Raw genomic sequence first — 21,857 nt, forward strand, 5'->3', positions numbered from 1 at the left:
GCCCTCTCCTCAGAAGTGGGAGGCGTGGGGAGCCCGTGGGGACACCGTCCCTCCCGCCCCACCTCCACCTTCACCCTCGCCCAGAACCGTCGCTGCATTTGGGCAGGCGGTGGCAGCTCCGAGGGGGCAGGGGGTCCGGCCGCACAGAGCGGCCAGCTGAAGGGCGTGTGGTGCCCTCGTCCTCCTCCTGCACTGAGTGGGAGGGACGCAGGAAGGAATGGGGCTGGGGCGGGGCCGGCCTGGTGGTGGGCGCGGTGCCCGGCGGTGGTTCCCTCTGGGGCACAGGTGCCATTAGAGAGGCAGGCCGCCCGTCCAGCTCATCCACCCAACACGCGTGACCCAGAAGAGCTGGGCCACAGGCATGCAGCTCGTCTCTTGTGAGGGCTTAGCATGCCAGGGGAGGCTCAGGGACGATAGGGCCCTGCTGACAGGTGAAGTAAGGCCCAGAGAAACAGGTTTCCCGGGGCATTCGTTGCGCTCCAGTTAAACCGCGGTTTGTCTCGGCCTCCCTGGTCCCCACCCCTCTGTCCCTGAGTGATGATGGTCTTATCACGTCACGCGTGGCCCCCAGCGCCCCCCAGATGCAGGTAGGGACAGCCCCGTGAGCGCTCCGGGTGAGGGGCAGAAAAGAACAGCACGTGTAATAACTTTGTCCTTCAAATTCTGCTTTTTTTTCCCAACCCACGATGAAAACGGAGTTGGATTTTCATACAAAGAGACGTTTGGGCCAGGCCTGGACTGGGTTGGTAAAGGAGACCAGGCTGGGATCCTTTTTTTTCTCTTTAATCACAGATCATCTCAGAGTCAACTCTGTTTTTTGCTCTGCAGTTATCAGTACTTTCTGGATCCTAGGCCGAACTCAAATGGGGTCTGGGTTCTAAGCTCTGGCTGGGAGCAAAGGAGCAGAGAGTTTAGTTCTCCCTGTCCCGTAGGACCGTGGCTCCATCCCTGACTCAGGCAGGCCCACGGTTGTTATTTTTCAGGGTAGCAATTTTTACCAAACATTTTTTCGTTAAAACTAACCTTTTAATATAATAAAAGGGGGTATATGTTCATTGTAGAAGTTGGGAAAAAATTGACAAAGAAAAAATTGTGAGGGTGAGAAAACATAGATCCACAAAAATAAGAAAAAAAATAAGGGGAAAAACTTCTTAGCACCCCAGTCAGTATCACTATTAACACCTACTGTGTATTCATTAGTATTTTCTCCAAGATGAGGCCACTCCATGTGCTTTTTAAATGCTTTTCTCAGTTAACAATCCACCTTTCCATGTCAATACACTTTCACCTTTTATCATACTCGGTCAAGTTCAGATGACTCCAGTTTACTCAGAAGACGTCACCGACAGCAGTTGTGTCCAAAGCCTGTCCCTAGCCTGGACTGGTGGCTGTGACCTCAGTCTCTCCTCACAGGCCCTACCCTGTCTTAACGGCTCTGGCTTGTGGGCTGTCAGGGCCCGCGCTGCACCCGCCCCGTACTCAGGCCCCCTCCTCGGCTTCTGCAGTGGAAGCCCGCAGTGCTGGGCTCTGGGAACAGGACCGGGCTTGAGGGTTGGAAAGGGAAGCATGGGTTGTGCCAGAGCACAGGGCCCCACCCAGAAATGTGACCAAGAGTGACTTGGGGAGCGGGTTCGCCCCATGCAGTCCCCCGGGGCAGGCCTGGCCCGCCACCCCTCCTGCTCCAGCCTCCTGGGCCCCTGGGCCCAGGTCACTCACTGCCTTCTCTGCTCTGCTCACCTGCAACCTCCCCCGAGGCCTGCACAGTTAAGCAGGAGCTCGGCCAAGTGCCTCCTGGGCAAAGGGCATCTTCCGAAGTATTTACAAATGCCGCCCCCCCTGGGTGCCGGGTGCCCTCTCACCAAATTCAGGAATGTTTCTGTGGGATGAGAACAGAGGCTGAGCTGCTCTTGCCTTGAGAACAGCACTCTCCTGTCCAGATCCCTGGAGCTTTAAACTCCGAACGCTGCCTCCCGGTGTTCTTTTGAGACACCGAGTATTTAAATCTTTGAAAAAGTAAGAAAGACCCAGGCGAGTCCCTCCCTCCCGCCCGCCTGTCTGTCCCCTCCCCTCCCTGGGCCCATTCAGCCCACACAGCTCCCTGTGGCCCCTGCTTCCCTGGTGACCCCGCCCTGGATCCAGCCTTTCTGCCTCGAGCTTCCCCAGCCTTCCCATCCATATCTGCTCGCCTTATCTCTGGCTTTTGCACAGATAACACACCCTGGATGCCTCAGACTCAAGACTCTGACACTCCCCCTCAAGCCCTTTCCCACCCTGTCCCCTTCTTTGTTTTAAATTCCTGCATGTTTGTCAACTGCTCTCAAGCAGGACCGGTCAGGACCCGGGGCGGGGTGCCCTGCAGAGCCAGAATCTCCCCACATACACTCCCCACTCCCAGCCCCAAGGCCTTACTAGATGCACAGCAGCAAATGGGCGGCTGTCCCGGGAGGGCAATGCTCCTACCTTGTTGCACCCCAGGTCTCAGGCCGAGGGCCTCCACCCTGGCACTCCGGGGTGGCCTCCCTTGGAAGGGGCTTCATTTTCTTTGAGAGGAAAGATTCCAGCGCTGTTTCCTGTCTCCGACCACTGGGGCCATGGCCCTACCACCCCCTCCCTAGCTGGGCCAGTCCCCTGACCAGGCTGCATGGGGGGCTCAGACCGGGAGGGCACCATTGCGTGGGCGGAATGCTGGCGGCTCCTCTAAAACCCGGCCGGCGGGGCTGCCCTGCCCTGCCCGGGGTCAGGTCCCAGGATGCGGTGCGGCCTGGCACCCGCAGGCCGTGCTGCAGGCCCCTCGGCCGCCACGCTAATCCACCTGGCCCCGAGAGCCTCAGCCCGTGCGCCGGCGCTGCCGGCCCTTCTTGGCGTCGAGGATTCCCGGGGGCGCCGCAAGGGTGGCCGCTGGACCTGTGCTCAAGCGGGAAGCCGGAGGAATAAGGAAGCCCCACAGCCAGTCCTCCCAAGAGCCCCCTCCTGCCCACCCTCCAGGATTAGGTCACCCAGGAGCCTCCGAGGTTCCCGCTGCTGCAGAGTCAGCCCCTACCCCTGGGCCCGCTCCTCCTGCCGCCCCTGCGTGCGAGGGGCTCCCCAGCCTCTGCCCCCACCCCTTTCCCTCTCCCAGAATGCCTTTCCACCCTCGAAGGGTTTACAGGGAGAAAAACAGTAACCTCCCTCCGAGGGTGGTTTGACGCTCAATCAGTTAATACCAGAAAAGCCTGAGAAGCGGGCCGGACACATAGTGAGCGCTCAGTAAGCGTTAGCTCTCTTTAGTGCGTTCCTTTGTTCCCAGGCCACGCCAACCAGACTGAACTCTTCCTTTTCTGAGCCCCTGCCATGCTTAGGGGCCCCAGCCAGCAGCTCCTAAAATGGGTCCCCATTCCTTGGACCTAAAGTTGCTTTGACCTTTTGGAGACACAGACCCGGGGCTCGGCCAGCAGGCCTAGCTGCCCCCGTACGGGGCAAGGCCCTTGGGCAGGACCCCGTCTACAACCACGTTGCCACAGAGGGGAAGTTTCATACTTTGCACTTTACAAAGCACTTTCCCATCTCTCTCTACTTTGTGGAGTAGACAGGGCAGAAATCATTATTCCCGTTTTCCAAATGGGGCCCTCGATGCCGAGAGGCAGTGAACACCTCACCGAGGTCACACACCAGTAAGTGGCCCGGTTAGGCCCCGGATCCTGCTCTCCTTGATGCCAAGCCCAGCACTTTTTCCTCAGCACCGTGCTGGATCGCAATCAGTTAAGTGCATCTTCCTCCTTCTGAAAAGGAGCTCAGAGGCCAAAGGAATTAGAAACAGGCACCCAATGAAAACCAGACGCCCTGCCCCTTGTCTCTGGACCAACTCCCAGGAAAGGGAGGACAAGGATGTGTGGTCCCTGAAGCCCGGCCCGCCCTCTGAGCTCATCTCCTGGCTCAGAGGGAGCCTCCCTGAGAAAGGCCTGGAGCCCCCCGGGCCTGGGAAAGCCTCTCCCCGGAGCGGGGCCAGACTGCAGGGCCGCTCGTCTCCGGGGTCGGAACAAGGAGTGTCCAAGGCCAACCGTGCTGCCACTCACCCACCCTAACCCCAACAACACTGCCCACCTGGTGCTATGCCCATTTTTCAGATGGGAAAAGCGAGGCCAGGGGGGATGGGACTGCCCAGGCGGGCAAGCAGGGATGCCTGAGGAGGCTGGATGACAGCCCATGCCTCAGCCCGAGTCACAACGGTGCCCGGCGGGGGCAAACCCACCCAAGGCCTGGGGAAACAGAGCCAGCGCTACCCATCACCCCCTCTAACCCCAGCCCAGAGGCAGGCCCACCACCAGGCCCCAGGCCCCACCGTCCGTGGGCTCAGGGTCAGGGACCCCCTTGCTGTTGCTGCAGGAGAGACGTCAGCTCCCACTCGAGGTGAAGGCCCTATTGGCAGTGGCTCCAGCAGGTCAGGGCCTGGGTGGGGAAGCAGGGCTGGGCTCCGTGAGAACGTGAGCGGGGCAGGGAACAGCCAGAACGCGGGTCCACGGCTAGGGCGCCCAGGTCACCAGCCTGGAATTGCCCCTGGAGTGCCATTTCTACAGCCAACTCCCCATCTGGATGACAGGACTGCTTGTGGGGCAGAGTCGGGCTCAGGCCCAGCCCCTGGCCTGCGTGGGTGTGGGTGTGTGGGCAGCGGCCCTCTCTGAATCCAAGTTCCTGAGCCCAATCAGGGGGATTGTTTGCATTCAGTTAACAAACATAACAGCCATGACCACAGAGTCAAAATAACAATGAACTCAAACTCCACCCCAATCCCAGGCCGCCCTCCAGAGTGGTGCTTCTAGAAGTTCCATGAACTGAGCTGTGCTCACCTGCCCTCCCCCACCCCAACAATCCCCATTCTCTTCCATCCATCAGATGCACGTCCCCCGCCTGTGCACCCCGCCCCCTCGCCCCTGCTCCAGCCCGCCCTGCACCCCACCTTAGTCCCTTTCCAGGTGTCCTGTGACCAAGTTAAACCCAAACGCCCCTTTGTCACTCTAGGCTCTGTGTGGACGAGCCCCTGCCCAGAGGTCTCCAGCTCATGGAGCTCATGGGCCTCGGCCATGCCAGCTTCTTACAGGGTCCCGCTCCCTCTGGCCACCAAGCTTCACACACTCTTACCTCTGCTCAGAGCCCCCTTTCCTCCCCCCAACTAGACAGCGCCTGCTGACCTCAAAGCCCACCCAAGGGACCCTTGCTCCAACTCCCAGGCCCAGTGATTCCCTCTTCCGTGCCGGAATCTCTCTCCTTCACGTCACTGTTGCGATTAGCATCTGTCTCCCACTCTAAACGGTGTCCCCAGTACCAGCCCCAGGCTCGGCATGTGGAGAACAGCCAGTGGAGGGGCCAGCCTCTCCCAGCTGTGACCTCGCTTCCTTCCAGCTCCCACCCACCCACCCAACTCAAAGACACCTCCTCCAGGAAGCCTTTCTGTCTTTTCCTCCTCTGAGCAGCTCCTAGGGAACAGTCCGTGAACCACGGTCACCTTGTCCGTCTGCTTCCCCATATGCTTGTCAGACCCTTGAAGCAGGGTCAAGCCCTGGGCCCCGGCCAACCACTGTCTCTTCCCCACATGCTCCCCTCAAACCACTCAAGCCGAGGCCTCTGGAATGCATGGGCTTCCTCCTGTCACTTGCTGAACTCTGACAGCCCCTCTGAGGCTAAGAGAAAAAAAGCTCAAAGTCCTGCATCTCTCCAAATACCCCTGTGCTGGGTGCTATGTCGCCTGTTGGGAGGACGGCCAGCTTCAGGTCATGGGCCTTCCCTCACAGAGGCCCAGCCTTCCAGCGGGGAGATGTGGGCAGGGGGGGAGAGCTTAATTACTTCAGTCAGCGTTGTATTTTATTTTTTAAATATTTATTTATTTACTCATTTATTTATTTGGCTGCGCCGGGTCTTAGTTGCGGCCCGCGGGATCTTCGTTGCAGCGTGCGGGATCTAGTTCCCTGACCAGGGATCCACCCCAGGCCCCCTGCATTGGGAGTGCCGGGTCTTAACCATTGGACCACCAGGGAAGTCCCAGGATTGTTTTTTTTTTTTTTTTTTTTGCGGTATGCGGGCCTCTCACTGCCGTGGCCTCTCCCCTCTCCCGCCGCGGAGCACAGGCTCCAGACGCGCAGGCCCAGCGGCCATGGCTCACGGGCTTAGTTGCTCCGCGGCATGTGGGATCCTCCCGGACCAGGGCACGAACCCGTGTCTCCTGCACCGGCAGGCGGACTCTCAACCACTGCGCCACCAGGGAAGCCCCCAGGATTGTATTTTAAAACTAACTCTTGAGCAGTTTGAACCACAGAGAAGTATGGAATTACACAAAAATGTTAAGATGCGATTTACAGTAATTACCTTCTATTTGCCAAGTTCTGTGAGTCCCTTCCCCGCACCTGACCTGCTTTCCCTTCAAAATTTTCACAATAGTTCTATGGAACCAATTTTTCTTGGCAATAAAAACAGCAGGTGCTTGGGGTGAGGGATCAAGGGCCAGAGTTAGGTTTAATCCCCCCCATCCCCCGCCCCAGCGATGTCCCAGGTTCCAGAACACAGGGCTGCAGATGGGATGGTCAATGGCGGGGGCAGGTGGGCGCCCTCTGCACAGGGGCTGGACACCGTGGCCAGGGTCAGCCTCCCGGGGTTTAGATCCTCCCTCCTCTACTTGGTCTGTTCTGTTTTAACTTTGATTTTTTTTTTTTTAATTTTTATTAGAGTAGAGTTGATTTACAATGTTGTGTTAGTTTCAGGTGTACAGCAAAGTGACTCAGTTATACATGAATCCACCGTTTTTTAGATTCTTTCCCATATAGGCCATTAGAGTATTGAGTAGAGTTCGCTGTGCTATACAGTAGGTCCTTATTAGTGATCTATTTTATATATAGTAGCGTGTATATGTCACTCCCAATCTTTCAGTTTATCCCTCCCTCCCCCGTTTCCTCCCTGGTAACTATAAGTTTGTTTTCTACATCTGTGACTCTATTTCTGTTGTATAAATAAGTCCATTTTCACCATTTTTTTTTTTTTTTTTTTAGATTTCACGTGTAAGCGATATCACGTGATATTTGTCTTTCTCTGTCTGACTTACTCCTTCCTTTACTTGTGACTGCGAGACTTCTGGCAACTTCCTGAGCCTCAGTTTCTCCATCTTTGAAATGGGAACGGGAGCAGAACCTACCTCGTAGGACTGTTTTAAGGCCGAAATGAGAGACGGAGTTGAGTGCGGTGCCGGGCAGAGGGCGGGTGGGAGTTATTGCTGCTGCCGTCACTGCTGATGCCACATTCTCCCTGAAGAGGTGAGAGGAGTCTTAGTGGGAGGTTGCCTTTGGCCTGAGTCTCGAAGGTGAGAAGGATTTCAGCAAGTGGAGATGGGAATGGAAGGTCAGTGTACGCAGGGAGATCTCAGCAGGTAAAGATGAGGAAGGACAGCTGAGTGCATCTCAGGAAACGGGGAAATTACTGAGGCCAAGCCCCAGGGCCTGGGTGCAATAATTGTCCCAGAAAACACTGAGTGTTTTAGTATTTAGTATGCGCCAGGCCCTGCTCTGAGTGCCATCCTCGTCCTCCCTACCACCGATGCTCACAGAACACCTGGTGCTGAGGCTGGGGGTGGTGAGAGGCTCAGAGCCCCATCCATTCATTCAACAAATACTTAATAAGCACCTACTATGTGCACGGCCCTGGAGAATCATAGGTGAGCATGGAGCTTACGTTGGGGGAGGGAGGGGAAGGCAAATGATAGACAAACACGTACATGAGATCATTTCGGATGGTAATGAAGGCTCTAAAGGAAAGAAAGCCGGATTCTGAAATCCAGAGCGACTGGGGAGAGGGGCCGCAGTGATCAGGGAAGGCTTATCCACAGAGGGGCTGTGAGAGCTGCAATCAGGACATGACCTGGGTTGAAGCATCCAGGCAGAGGAGAGCGAAAGCAAAGCCCCAGAGGTGGGCTTGCCCTCCACGTGCCCTGCAGGGAGGAAGGCCAGCGTGGCCACAGGGTACTTACTGAGTTGGGGGGCGGGGGAGATGTGTGACACAAGATGGGACTGCAGAGACAGGCGGGGACAGGTCACACCAGTTCCTGTGCACCAGGTGTGACTTGAGATTTTATTCTGAGTGTTGTGGGAAGCCAAGAAGGGCTTAACCCAGAGAGGTGACACGATCTGGTTTATTTTTAAAAGATCGCGCTGGCTGCCCTGGGGAGAACGGACCTCAGGAGTGCGCTGTGGACACGACACGAGCCCCATGCCGCGCCAGAGGCCCAAGGAGGAGCCCCCGTACTTTGTGTCCCCTCAGGCCAGGACCCCTGTCCGGCACAGGTCTCTCCGGGGCCACGAACAGGCTGCTTGCAGCTGCTCTCGTCCGACCAGTGTGTCTTCCTCTCCAGCCTCTGGGACGGAGGGACGCCTGTTCTCTAGTTACCGTATTTCCTGGCATTCTTCATCTACCGGGGAAAGACCACCAGTGAGTTTAGAGGAAAGTAAATGAAGCATCAGAGGCTGTTTTCCCGCATTTTTCCAGGCCCCAAGGGCCCATGAGGTTCAGAGCACAAACGCATTGAACCGTTAGGTCATAAGACGCTGGGTGAACTTAGAGCTGAGCAATAAGCAACCTGCCAAGCTGTGCTCTGCAGCGCAGACCAGCGGGAAGACGCCTGGTTCAAGTCCTGCCTCTGCCCCATCTCTCTGTGCAACCTCCGATGACGCTACGGCATCTCTCTGTGCAACCTCCGATGATGCTACGGCATCTCTCTGTGCAACCTCCGATGATGCTACGGCATCTCTCTGGGCCTGAGACCCCTTCTCCAGAAAAAGAGGATGGAGCTGATGTTCCCTGTAGCCCTTCCAGACCCCAGAGGCAGAACCTCCCGGAGTCAGAGGCAGCTGCGGAGAGCCACCGGGTGATCGTGGAGGCTGGGGCCTGGGCAGCCTGGCCTCTTTCACTCTGTCTCGGCTGGAGGGACAGCAAGGACCTCACGGGGCGTCGCCACCTGGGGGGCAGCAGCCCTGTGTCTGCCCGCTCCCTGGGGCACCAGTGGAGGAGATGCTTCCCGAGCCATTCACTCGCAGTGACAAGTTTTTGAAACATTAACCTATGTTATTTTTCCTCTTATTTACTTTCCTCTCTTGGCTCTTGCCTTGATCCAGGTGGCCCCAGGGAAGGGGCAGTGACAGAGAAGACAGAGAAAGAGGGAATCTTTTCCCGGCTTTTGCAAATCAAAAGTCTAGGCTTTCAGAGGAATGGAAAGACCTCCAGGCACTCGTTTTGTGTAAGAGGCAGGCTTCCTGAGCCCACCGCACCCCCAGACGAGGAAAGGATTCCCAGGGCAGTGGGGAAGCAGAGTCAGAACAGGCTCAACTGGGAGTTCAGTTGAGCAGTAAAGCAAGTCACACGAATGTTTGGTTTCCCAGTGCATAAAAGTTATGTTTCGGGCTTCCCTGGTGGCCCAGTGGTTGGGAGTCCGCCTGCCGATGCAGGAGACACGGGTTCGTGCCCCGGTCCGGGAAGATCCCACACGCCGCAGAGCAGCTGGGCCCGTGAGCCGTGGCCGCTGAACCTGCACGTCCGGAGCCTGTGCTCCGCAACGGGAGAGGCCACAGCAGTGAGAGGCCCCGTACCACAAAAAAAAAAAAAAAAAAAAAAAAAAAAAAGTTATGTTTACACTATACTGTAGTCTATTAAGTGTGCAATAATAGCATTATGTTTTTAAAAAAAGGTACAGGTGTACACCTGACAGTAACACAACATTGTAAATCAACTGTACTTCAAGTAAAAGAAAACAAACGAGCAAAAAACAATGTACATACCTTAATCAAAAAATATTCTATTGCTTAAAGGGGGGAGTGGGAGGAACTGGGAGACTGAGATTGACACATGTTGATATGTGTGACACTATGTATAAAACAGATAACTAATGAGAACATAATGTATAGCACCGGGAACTCTACTGAATGCGCTGTGGTGACCTAAATTGGAAGGAAATCCCAAAAGGAGGGAATATGTGTATATGTATAGCTGATTCATTTTGCTGTACAGTCGAAACTAACACAACATTGTAAAGCAACTCTACTCCAATAAAAATTAATTTTAAAAATACTTTATTGCTTAAAAATGCCAACCACCAGCAAGCCTTCAGCAAGTCGTCCTCTTTTTTCAATAGTAACACCAAAGAGCACTGATGCCTGATCACCGTGACAAACGATAATGAAAGAGTTTGAAGAACTGCAAGAATTGCCAAAATGTGACGCAGAGACATGAATCGAGCAAATGTGGTTGGAAAAAATGGCACCAATAGCCTTGCTCAACACGGGGTCGCCACAAACCTTCGATCTGTAGAAAACACAATCTTCAAAGCGTAATAAAACAACATGCCTGTTTTACCACGGGTTGGTGGTCCCTGCTGAAACTAGTGGCCTCCAAGTGCAGGCAGTAAGAGGATTTAAAAACAAGGATAAGGGCTTCCCTGGTGGCGCAGTGGTTGAGAATCCGCCTGCCAATGCAGGGGACACGGGTTCGTGCCCCTGTCCGGGAAGATCCCACATGCCGCGGAGCAACTAAGCCCGTGAGCCACGGCCGCTGAGCCTGCGCGTCTGGAGCCTGTGCTCCGCAACGGGAGAGGCCACAACAGTGAGAGGCCTGCGTACCACCAAAAAAACAAATAAATAAAATAAAATAAAAACAATGATAAGACTCCCTAAAAGTCTATATGCTTTTTTTTAAATAGATCTTTATTGGAGTATAATTGCTTCACAATACTGTGTTAGTTTCTGTTGTACAACAAAGTGAATCAGCCATATGCATACATATGTCCCCATATCCCCTCCCTCTTGCATCTCCCTCCCACCCTCCCTGTCCCACCCCTCTAGGTGGTCACAAAGCACCGAGCTGATCTCCCTGTGCTATGCTGCTGCTTCCCACTAGCTAGCTATTTTACATTCGGTAGTGTATATGTGTCGATGCTACTCTCACTTCGCCCCAGCTTCCCCCTCCCACCCCGTGTCCTCAAGTCCGTTCTCTATGTCTATATACTATCACCATGCACCAGCAATTCTAAACAATGTCAGTGATAAAATACTCCTACCTGGAATATTCTCCTAAGTCCAAGTTGCAAGCATCTGATACAGGTAATGTAGAGTTTTCATAATATATATGTAAGCTCCAAATTAGCACATGTTTGTTGCTTATCTTTTAACAGGCATTGTATTCTACGTGGAAATTATTTCTAAGAACTCCCAGTTATGCAGCTGGTCTCCAATGGGCTCACGTCAAGAGTAAGTTTGTCGTGAAGGCAGGAACACAAAACTACTAATAGCAATCTTTGTAAACCCGTGCAGGAAATTAGGAGGGCTACAGGACTAGAAGGTGGGAAAATATGGACATTAAATAATTTCTACAAAAGTATCTTTTTTTAACATTTTATTTATTTATTTATTTTTGGCTGCACTGGGTCTTTGTTGCTGCACGCGGGCTTTCTCTAGTTGTGGCGAGCGGGGACTACTCTTTGTTGCTGTACGCACGCCTCTTATTGAGGAGCACGGGCTCTAGGTGCGCAGGCTTCGGTAGTTGTGGCATGCGGCCTCAGCAGTTGTGGCTCGTGGGCCCTAGAGCACAGGCTCAGTAGTTGTGGCGCACGGATTTAGTTGCTCCATGGCATATGGGATCTTCCCGGACCAGGGATCGAACCTGTGTCCTCTGCACTGGCAGGCAGATTCTTATCCACTGCGCCACCAGGGAAACCCAAAACATTTCTTTTGTTTTCTTTTCTGGCCGCGTCACGTGGCATGCAGGATCTTAGTTCCCCAAGCAGGGACCAAACCTGTACCCCCTGCAGTGGAAGCACAGAGTCTTAACCACTGGACTGCCAGGGAAGTCCCTGTACAGATCTTAAATGAAGTCTCTTAAACAGGAGAAGGCAGACATGATAATGGCTTTCCAGGATATAAAGGATTGCCACACGGAAGAAGAGGTTCACTTATGTCACATAAGCTCTAAAAGGCAGAACTAGAGCTAATGGGTGGGAATAATAGAGGATACTTGCACATATGCAAAAAGAAACTTGTTGGTTAAAGCTATTCAACAAAGGAACAGGCTAAGTACAAAGTAGAAAGATTGCCATCATTGCAAGTTTTCACATAGAGGCCACTGACTATCCGCTTAGATTGCTGTGAAAATTAAACTTGCTCACTATGTAAAGCCCTTCATACTGTCTGGAACATAGATACAGCTCAATATACATTATCTATTATTACTATTACTATTATTATTACCTAAAAGTTTAGTAAAACTTGCCTGTAAAATCAACTGGACCTTCTGATTCTTAGGGTTCTTTGGTCACTTGCTAGCATATCTTTTTTTTTTTTTTTTTTTTTTTTTGGTGTGTGTGTGTGGTTCGCGGGCCTCTCACTGCTGTGGCCTCTCCCGTTGCGGAGCACAGGCTCTGGACGCGCAGGCTCAGCGGCCATGGCTCACGGGCCCAGCCGCTCCGCGGCATGTGGGATCTTCCCGGACCGAGGCACGAACCCGTGTCCCCTGCATCGGCAGGCGGACTCTCAACCACTGCGCCACCAGGGAAGCCCTTGTTAGCATATCTTTAAGTTTACTTGAGTCAATTTTACAGTTTGTTTTCTTTCATTTATCTAGTTTTTTTATGTTGTTTTGCTATAAATCTGTATACTCTGTATATTCTGTTGTAATAAAGAACATTATTTTATCAGTGGCTTAAAAAAAAGAGTAAGTTTGTGAAGGGGCAGAATTCTTGGCGCTGGCTTCAGATTCAGTTCGTCTCCAACTCCTGTGTGCTACGTACTACTGTGCTCAAACAGCAAATTCAAAGTAAACAACCAAAGTGCTGTGCTTGTAAAAAGCAAGAAAGAGAACTTGAATTGCTTCATTTCTGTCATCTTTAGGCCACTTGAGCTTTTCTTTGGGTTTAAAATTTCAAACAGTAAAACAGTGTAAGGTATAATCTTTTTGTTTAGGAAGTGAACATTTTCATTCATACATGAAATATTGGACTGAATTTTAATATCTTTAAAGTTGAAATGTATTCTTTTTTCAACTGCTGATTGTTTTAAAACTGAAGAACAGGGCTTCCCTGGTGGCGCAGTGGTTGAGAGTCCGCCTGCCGATGCAGGGGACACGGGTTCGTGTCCCGGTCCGGGAAGATCCCACGTGCCGCGGAGCGGCTGGGCCCGTGAGCCATGGCCGCTGAGCCTGCGCGTCCGGAGCCTGTGCTCCGCAATGGGAGAGGCCGCGGCAGTGAGAGGCCCGCATGACGCAAAAAAAAAAAAACAACTAAAGAACAAATCAAATAAATAAAACAGTACATCAGTGGTACAATTTAGTAGTTGCCTAATTTTACCTTTTGCAGGTACATATTTCAGTTTTATAAAACTTTACTTCTGGCTGAATTTTAATTGGATAATTATTTACATAAGATATTAATATAGCAGACTATAACCAAAGGATCAGAGTTCATTAGGTAAATATACAAACTATTGAATAAATAGCTGTGCTTTTGTTGTTTTGTGGGTTTTTTTTTTTATTAGAGTATAGTTGATTTACAATGTTGTGTTAGCTTTTGGTGTACAGCAAAGTGATTCAGATATATACATATATATATTCTTTTGCATATTCTTTTCCATTATAGTTTATCACAGGATATTGAATGTAGTTCCCTGGGCTATACAGTAGGGCCTTGTTGTTTATCGATTTTATATATAGTAGTTTGTATCTGCTAATTCCAAACTCCTAATTTATCCCTCCCCCACCCCCTTTTCCCTTTGGTAACCATACATTTGTTTTCTTTTCTGGGGGGGTTGTATCTGGTCTTAGTTGTGGCACGTGGGATCTTCGTTGCAGCGCAGGGGCTTCTCTCTAGTTGTGTGCGGGTTTTCCTCTCTGTAATTGTGGCACGGGGCTCTGTGGTCTGCAGCACGCGGGCTCTCTACTTGAGGCGTGCAGGCTCAGTCGTTGTGGCGTGTGGGTTTAGTTGCCCCTCAGCATGTGGTATCTTAGTTCCCCAACCAGGGATCGAACCTGTGTCCCCTGCATTGGAAGGTGGATTCTTTACCACTGGACCACAAGGGAAGTCCCCATAAGTTTGTTTTCTCTGTCTGTGAGTCTGTTTCTGTTTCAAAAATAAGTTCATTTGTGTCATACTTTAGATTCCACATGTAAGTGATATCCTATGGTATTTGTTTCTTTCTGACTTTCTCCACTTACTATGATAATCTCTAGGTTAGTCCGTGTTGCTGCAAATGGCATTGTTTCATTCTTTTTTACGGCTAAGTAATATTCTGTTGTGTACATGTACCACATCTTCTTTATCCATTCATCTGTCGATGGACATTTAGGTTGCTTGGCTATTGGAAGTAGTGCTGAATAGCGGTGTTTTAATGTGTGAATATTTGTGTGCTCTGATATTTATATTTGCCAGCAAGGTGTGTGTATTTCAATAAAAGAAAATGATCTTGACAGATAAATAAATCAGTGATCACTGTCTGCATTTCTTTTCTGTGTTTCATTTTGTTTCTTCATTTCATTTCACAGTTATTAATGAGAATACGTTTTGTTGTCTATAGTAAGGAGGCATTAAAAACGGATCCTCTCTGGTTATCAAATCCACCGGGTAAGCCACCGGAGAGACCAAGCCTTAATGAGATGGCAAAGTCCTCAGATGGGTCTGAAGAATCTGAGAGCAGAGAGCAGAACGCCCCGAAGAAGAAATGGATGTGGGATAACATCTTAGGTGGTGTCACGGCAGAATCTCCCAGCCCCGCACCACGTGGGAGCAGCAGTGGCTTTCTGTGCGCCCAGGAGCGGCCCCGAGGTGGCAGAGAAAGCCAGTGAGCTGGAGGCCTGCACAGGCTGATGGCCAGCAAAGAGAGATGAGCTGGTGACAGGTGACATCAAGCACCAGACGCTCTCACCACACAAACCCCACCAAAGCCTTGGTTCTGAACAAGCCCCCCGGAAGTTAGGCACAGCTCTGGACAGGAGAAGCCCCAAGGGGGCTGAGACTAAATTTCCACTCCCTTAGCAGTGTGAAGGTTTGAGACAGAAATTACATTTTATTGTCGTTATTTTAGTTATCATATAAATATTATATATTATTATTATCTGTATTATGTATGTTTATATGTATATGTGATAAAATACATTACATATAAAATATATAAATATAAACTGTAACTATTTTAGTTATAAAAATAGAGACAGATGATAAATAAAGTTCTAGTTCGTTTCGTGAACACATGTGTTTGAGGACGCTGCATCAGCCTGACGGACGGAAAGTGATGTGGGTCCCAGAGGGGACGGCATAGGCCGTGGGTGGAGGACGCAGGCCAGGGACTCCCCAGGCTCCTCTGGGTGAGACATCGCTGGGTCTCAGACTACGAGCCTGAAGGAGCCCGTGGTGGTCTTCTCTCCCCTTCCCTGTGCGTGTGGGACCACCACAGCCCTGCAGAGCCTCTCGGCCGGCCAGCAGCAGAGCTGGGCCCTGAGCCCTGTCTGCTGACCACGTGGGCTTATGTCCCCCTTGACGGCTGAGGGCAGGGCCGTCAGGCACTGGGCAGATGGACCTTGGCAGTGACCTGCCAAGTCCACAGTGGGCAGAAGCTCAGGGCAGGACAGACGTGGAGGGCAGCGCCTGGTGACTCACTGCAGAGCAAAGAGCCTGCAGAATTCAGCAGTCGAGTACACGTGCTCCCTGGGAAAGGTCAGGAAGTGAATCGTGTCACATGCTGTCAACACAAATCTGCTGCCCAAATCCCCAGAGCTGCCAGGAAAATGGAGGGGAAACGAGTTGCCACCCTGCAGAACAGGGCCTTCCATCACCTTTATTGTCCCCACCCTTGGAGGGAGCTTCCCCCGGAGCCAAGAACCTGCTGGTTCTGCCAGGCTCCCCGGTCTCAGGAAGGCCCATCCCCAGCTCCCAGACCCACCCCACCCACCCCCAGCCTCCAAGTTTCGGCTCCAGGAGCCCGCCTGGCTGGGGAGCCAAGAAAAGGCTCAGTTCCTCAGCGGGTTGAAGCTTGCCGCAGCCCACCCTTCCCTGAAACTCCAGAAACTGCAAAAGCCAGGTCACTTTACACCTGGGTACAACCCGCATCCGATGGCTGGGTAACGCGCTCACAGGATGCTGCTCAGCAGCCCACCTGAGCATCTCTTCTGGGGGTTGAGGGACAACTGGGAAGGTGATCAAGATCCCCCATCTTGATCACAAATCAGATCCCCCATTCCCCACCCACCCTGACACCCTCCCGCGCCCACCTCCCCAGCCCTGCTATTCACCACCGACAACCCCTCCGCAGAGAACGTCAATAGCGGTGGGGAGAGAAGCACATCTAAATCCAGGCGTTGGGCAGAAAGAGGCAGGTAGATGCCGAGGGGTTTATAATGGCAGAAAAACTGGAAACAATCCAAGTGTCCATCAAAAAGGTACTGGTAACTTAAATTTTATTACATCCTGCAAATGCATATTCTGCAGCATGAAAATATCAAAATCAGTAAGTGCCAAGGTTTTGAAAGATATCCAAGACATATATTAAGTGGGAAAAGAGAGATCCAGAGCTGCGTATGTAGAATGATACTATTATGGGCTGGTTTTTCTTTCTTTCTTTTTTCTTTTTTTTGTGCCACGTGAGCACGGCATGCAGGATCTTCGTTACCTGACCAGGGATCGAACCTAAGCCCCCTGCATTGGATGCGTGGATTCTTAACCACTGGTCCCCCAGAGAAGTCCCAAGGCTGGTTTTCTTATGTTTGACACTCACCCCCTCCCCGCATTCATTCTCCACCTTTCCATGATCTACTCTATGTCCCTGGAGGCTGACCTCTAAGGGCCACAAAACCGGGGCTTCCTTGCTGGCTGACGCCAGTTGGGTAGGCCAATGGAAGGCTCTGGCTATAGATCAGAGGACAGGACAAGAGAGAAGCTGGGGTATTTCTTCTCTCTGGTCCCTCCCTGCCTGTTTGGATGGTGGCTGTGTTCTGCTATGGCCACAGCTGCAGATATTGTGAGGCCCTATTAGTTTGGATGTTTCTATCCCATATCATATCAAACACATTAAAATATATACGCTTGGGCTTCCCTGGTGGCGCAGTGGTTGTAAGTCCGCCTGCCGATGCAGGGGACGCGGGTTCGTGCCCCGATCCGGGAGGATCCCACGTGCCGCGGAGCGGCTGGGCCCATGAGCCGTGGCCGCTGAGCCTGCGTGTCCGAAGCCTGTGCTCCGCAACGGGAGAGGCCACAACAGTGAGAGGCCCGTGTACCACACACACACAAACTTTCGCTCCGTGGCATGTGGGATCTTCCCGGACCGGGGCACGAACCCATGTCCCCTGCATCGGCCGGAGGACTCTCAACCACTGCGCCACCAGGGAAGCGCGGCCATAAACTTTTGAAAGAGGCTTGTATAAATTTAATAATTCTGATCCTAAGAATAGATTATGCATTGGGTTCATACAACTTAAACTTTACTGCATCCACATATAACGATATCATAGTTGAACAGAGTCCCAGTAAGCTAGTAGAAATAATGTTACCTAGATAAATATTCATTAATTACAATTTTGATTTTCTTTTTATACTTGGAATCCAACAGATACATGACAGTTTTTTAGGTCTTCTGAAAGCTCACGGGCGCTAGGCATCACGGCCAGTGGAGTTTTGCTCATTCTGGCTGAAATGTCCAGAAGTTGCCAGACCCCGCCTGGTAGGGCTGGGTCAAAGCAGGGGCCAGCCCCAGGAGCCACTGAGGCAGAAAAGAATGAAGCAAACCCACAAGGGAAATTCTTCTCTGCTCAGGGGCTGTTTCCTGAATGGGCATGGAGCCAGAAGGCCGGGGTGGAGGGAGGAGGCTGAACGCTCTACAGCTTGCCCCATGAGCCTATGGCCTGACCAGTCCCAGTCTGCTGGCCCAGCCGGAGGGATAGGATCAGCCTGGCCCTCCCACAGCCTCCAACCTGTTTTCTGGGCCAGGCTGGGACTTGCAGTAGGCCAGATGCCAGCCCAGGCTGCACCCCAGCTTCTGGCTCAGCGTCTACACCAAGCACCAAGCCCAGGGGTGAACAGCAGGTCTCAGTCAATACCTTCCCTGGGCTGCTTCTGGCCCAGGCTTTCCCTCCACCATCCCTACCGGACCTCTAAGTGGGGACCTGGGCAGGCTCCCCAAGGGGCATTGAACAGAGCTCACCACCCTGGCAGCCACGTGTGCACACACACACACACACATGCCGCATGCAGGGGAGAGGGATCGGCTTACCTGAAAATCCAGATCCCCAAGCAGGGCTTCCAGATCCCCTGGGTCCCTCCCATCCTCGGGCCCCAGAGGATGCTGGAGCCAGGCACAAGGTGCTCTCACCCTCCGAGCTGGAGCCCAGGGGAGGTCGCACCCAGGGCAGGCTCCTTGGCCACTGCCCTAGCTGGGGCCAGGCCCTCTCCCTGAAGCTCCAGAGCCAGGCCCAGGCAACACAGGGTACAGTGTTTGCTAGGGGGACCCAGCAGGAACTGTGCCAGCTCACCGCCACACCCATGGGGCTAATAACCAAGAGTCTTGTCTTCCTGCAGACAGTTTGTCTTTGCACAGTGGCCAGGTGGCCGCCCACACGCGGCCAGAATCGGTGGCTCCCGGCTCTCACCATGTGCTATGGTGGGCTGCAGGTTCTGGCCTGGAATTCGCAGTGCGGGGGTGTTTAAGGATTTGAGGAGCGGTTGTTAGGGTCTAAGAAGCTCTGGGCTCTGAGCCTTGACGGATCCTTTTTGCCTAACTGCCCACAGGACAAGGCAGAGAAGCAGCTGCTCTGCAGACTCCCGGGCGGGGCAGAGAAATGCCCCTCCCCACATTTCCACCAAGGGCCAGGATGGAAGAGCCCGTCTTGGGACACTTGGAACCAGGAATGGAGTATCCAGAGAGGGAAGCAGTAGCAAGAACAGTACATTCACGATTCCCCACCACACAGCCCTGGAGAACAGCACACAGACCCCTCTGGAGGGATTAGACCAAGGTTTTTCATGAAGGCTGAAGGTTTTGACCTGATGAACTGTCTTGATGACACTCATAGGGCCCTTCTCTGCACAACCCCTGGGCGGTGTCACTAAGGAGACAGGCCATGTGCCCAGAAGGCCCTCCCTGTCTGACAGCCAGTTTGGGGGAGGCCTCATGGAGACACCCTAGTTCTATGGCTCAAGGATGAGGATAGAGAGAACTAAGCCTCTTTATGTGGCTTACCTACCGGGGGACCTCAGAACTACTCTTTGTTCATGTAACCTTGCCTATCGAGCCCTGCCCTGGGGTCAGGTCAGGAACAGGGGAGTCAGCTAAGCCCACAGGTGTATGTCACAGACACAGCAGTGTAGTAGGAACAAAGGAAACCCTCATCCTGGGGGCCCAGGCCCAGCGTGAAAGCAGCGCAGTTTACCCAAGAGTCACGTGTGTGCATTTGAACAAGGAAACTCAAAAAATTTTTTTTAATACCATGCATTTTCTTTTTCTTTTCTTTTCTTTCTTTCTTTCTTTTCTTTTATTTTATTTATTTTTGGCTGTGTTGGGTCTTCTTTGCTGTGCACAGGCTTTCTCTAGTTGCAGCGAGTGAGGGCTACTCTTTGTTGCGGTGTGAGGGCTTCTCATTGCAGTGGCTTCTCTTGTTGTGGAACACGGGCTCTAGGTACACTGGCGTCAGTAGCTGTGGCACGCGGGCTCGGTAGTTGTGGCACACGGGCTTAGCTGCGATCTTCTCGGACCAGGCCTTCAACCTGTATCCCCTGCACTGGCAGGTGGATTCTTAACCACTGAGCCACCAGGGAATTCCCCTGTTTGTTTGTTTGTTTGTTTGTTTTCCCCCTTTGCAGCCTGCCTCGGAGATCGTTTCATGATCACTTCAGAAGACCTTCCTCTCCTGATCTTTCAGCTACACAGTCATTTACTCCGTGAGTCCACACGATGGCAACTTCAGAACCTGTGCTTTTAACCGTGTTAAGGCGGCTCTGAGCCTCCAACTCTCACATTCATCGATTAATGCCTCACGGACGCCTGTTTAGCAAACATTATGTAAGAGGTTAGAACAAGTAAAGAATTGCAAAGTTAAAGCACGACGCAGAGGGATGTAGAGGCTGACAGCGAGAGTGATGGCTGACAGGCACCGCAGGCTGAAGAACGCTTTGCTCTGATCCAACCCCCAACCTATTCCTCCCGAGTCTTTCTAGGTCAGGAAGTAGCACCCCAGGCCCCTGGCTGCCCCAGCCTCATGCTTCCCTCCCCAACCCGTCTTATTCTATCCAACATCAAGCCTGTTCCTCGGTCTCTCACATCCTCCCCACACGGCCATCAGCTGGTCCAAACCCACTATCCCTTCTGCTGAGCTGCTCAGTCACTCCAACCCCACCCCCTCCCTTCCCCTCAGAGCAGCAGCCAGAAACATCTCATCAAAAGGGAAATCAGGGGCTTCCCTGGTGGCGCAGTGGTTGAGAGTCCGCCTGCCGAGGCAGGGGACGCGGGTTCGTGCCCCGGTCCGGGAAGATCCCACATGCCGCGGAGCGGCTGGGCCCGTGAGCCGTGGCCGCTGAGCCTGCGCGTCCGGAGCCTGTGCTCCGCAACGGGAGAGGCCACAAGAGTGAGAGGCCTGCGTACCACAAAAAAAAAAAAAAAAAAAAAGGGAAATCAGACCACGTCACTCCCCATTAACACCTTCCAGACTGTACACCCCTGTTCACAGCAGCATTATTCACGAGAGCTAAAATGCAGACACAACCCTAGTGTCCATCGACGGATGAATGGATAAGAAAAATGTGATCTAGACACAAAATGGAGTCTTATTCTGCCTCAACGAGGAAAGAATTCTGCAATATGCTACATGGATGAACCTTGAAGACATTATGCTGAGTGAAATAAGCCAGTCATAAAAAGACAATTATGGCATGATTCCACTTTTATAAGGTACTTAGACTTGTCAAAATCTTGGAGATGGACAGCAGAACGGTGCTTGCCAGGCGCTGAAGGAAGCGGGGTGGGGAGTTGGTGTTTAGCAGGTATCGATCGAGTTCCAGTTTTACAAGATGAAAAGAGTTATGGGGGTGGATGGTGGTGGTGGGTGCCCGTCAACGTGAAAGTATTTAATACCACTGAGCAGGACACTTAAAAACGGCTCAGACAGTAAATTTTATGTTATGTGCATTTTAACACAATTTTTTTTAAAGCCATGAAAAAGGAAACCCCTTCCAGAGCATAAAGAACTTAATTGGGGGGCTTCCCTGGTGGCGCAGTGGTTGAGAATCCGCCTGCCGATGCGGGGGATACGGGTTCGTGCCCCGGTCTGGGAGGATCCCACGTGCCGCGGAGCGGCTGGGCCCGTGAGCCATGGCCACTGCGCCTGCGCGTCCGGAGCCTGTGCTCCGCAACTTAATTGGAGGCCCTTCGGGATGTGGTCCCCACCCCCCGCTCCAGGCACAGTGCCCCTCAGTGCTCCGGACAAGCCCAGGTCCTTCCCACCTGAGGGCCTCAGTGCTGGGCACCCCCTCTGCCCGAGCCCCTCCCCTGTAGACCTCGGCACCGAGTCACCTGCTCAGAGAGGACCGCCCATCCCCCCACCGAGTAGTCTCACTCTCCTCTTCCACCGTAGGTCCCCGCTTCGTTCTCCCCTAGCGCTTAGCACACCTGAGAGTGTTTCATTCGTTTCACCGTCTGCTTGCCGTCTCTCCACCAGAGTGAAGTTCCACAGCAGCAGGGCCCTGGGCCCGCCTGGTTCATTCCTGCATCCCTGCCGTGGGTTGAGGCTGTCCTGACAGCAGATGCTGAGTTGGAGTCTGGGGTACAAGATTATTACTAGGCATCAACAACTGTAAAGGGCAACGGGCGGGATCTGGGCTGGGCAGAGGGGGA

The 21,857-nt window shown here is 52.6% G+C and overlaps 1 protein-coding gene across 3 annotated transcripts in view; it reads right to left on the reverse strand.

The window, feature by feature from the left end:
* Positions 1-8,282: 8,282 nt before the first annotated feature.
* The window catches only part of AHNAK (AHNAK nucleoprotein), a 113,297-nt gene continuing 99,722 nt past the window's right edge, over positions 8,283-21,857 (reverse strand). For 2 of the 3 annotated variants that reach the window (XR_010841264.1, XR_010841267.1), the window contains one exon: positions 17,861-20,012. The gene's annotated coding sequence lies outside the window, so the exon portion shown is untranslated. Of the gene's footprint in view, positions 8,423-17,860; positions 20,013-21,857 lie in introns of those variants that run through there. The other variant, XR_010841266.1, reaches the window with a different exon arrangement.

The sequence above is a fragment of the Kogia breviceps genome, chromosome 7 (assembly GCF_026419965.1).
Source record: "Kogia breviceps isolate mKogBre1 chromosome 7, mKogBre1 haplotype 1, whole genome shotgun sequence".
NCBI classification, from domain to species: domain Eukaryota; kingdom Metazoa; phylum Chordata; class Mammalia; order Artiodactyla; family Physeteridae; genus Kogia; species Kogia breviceps.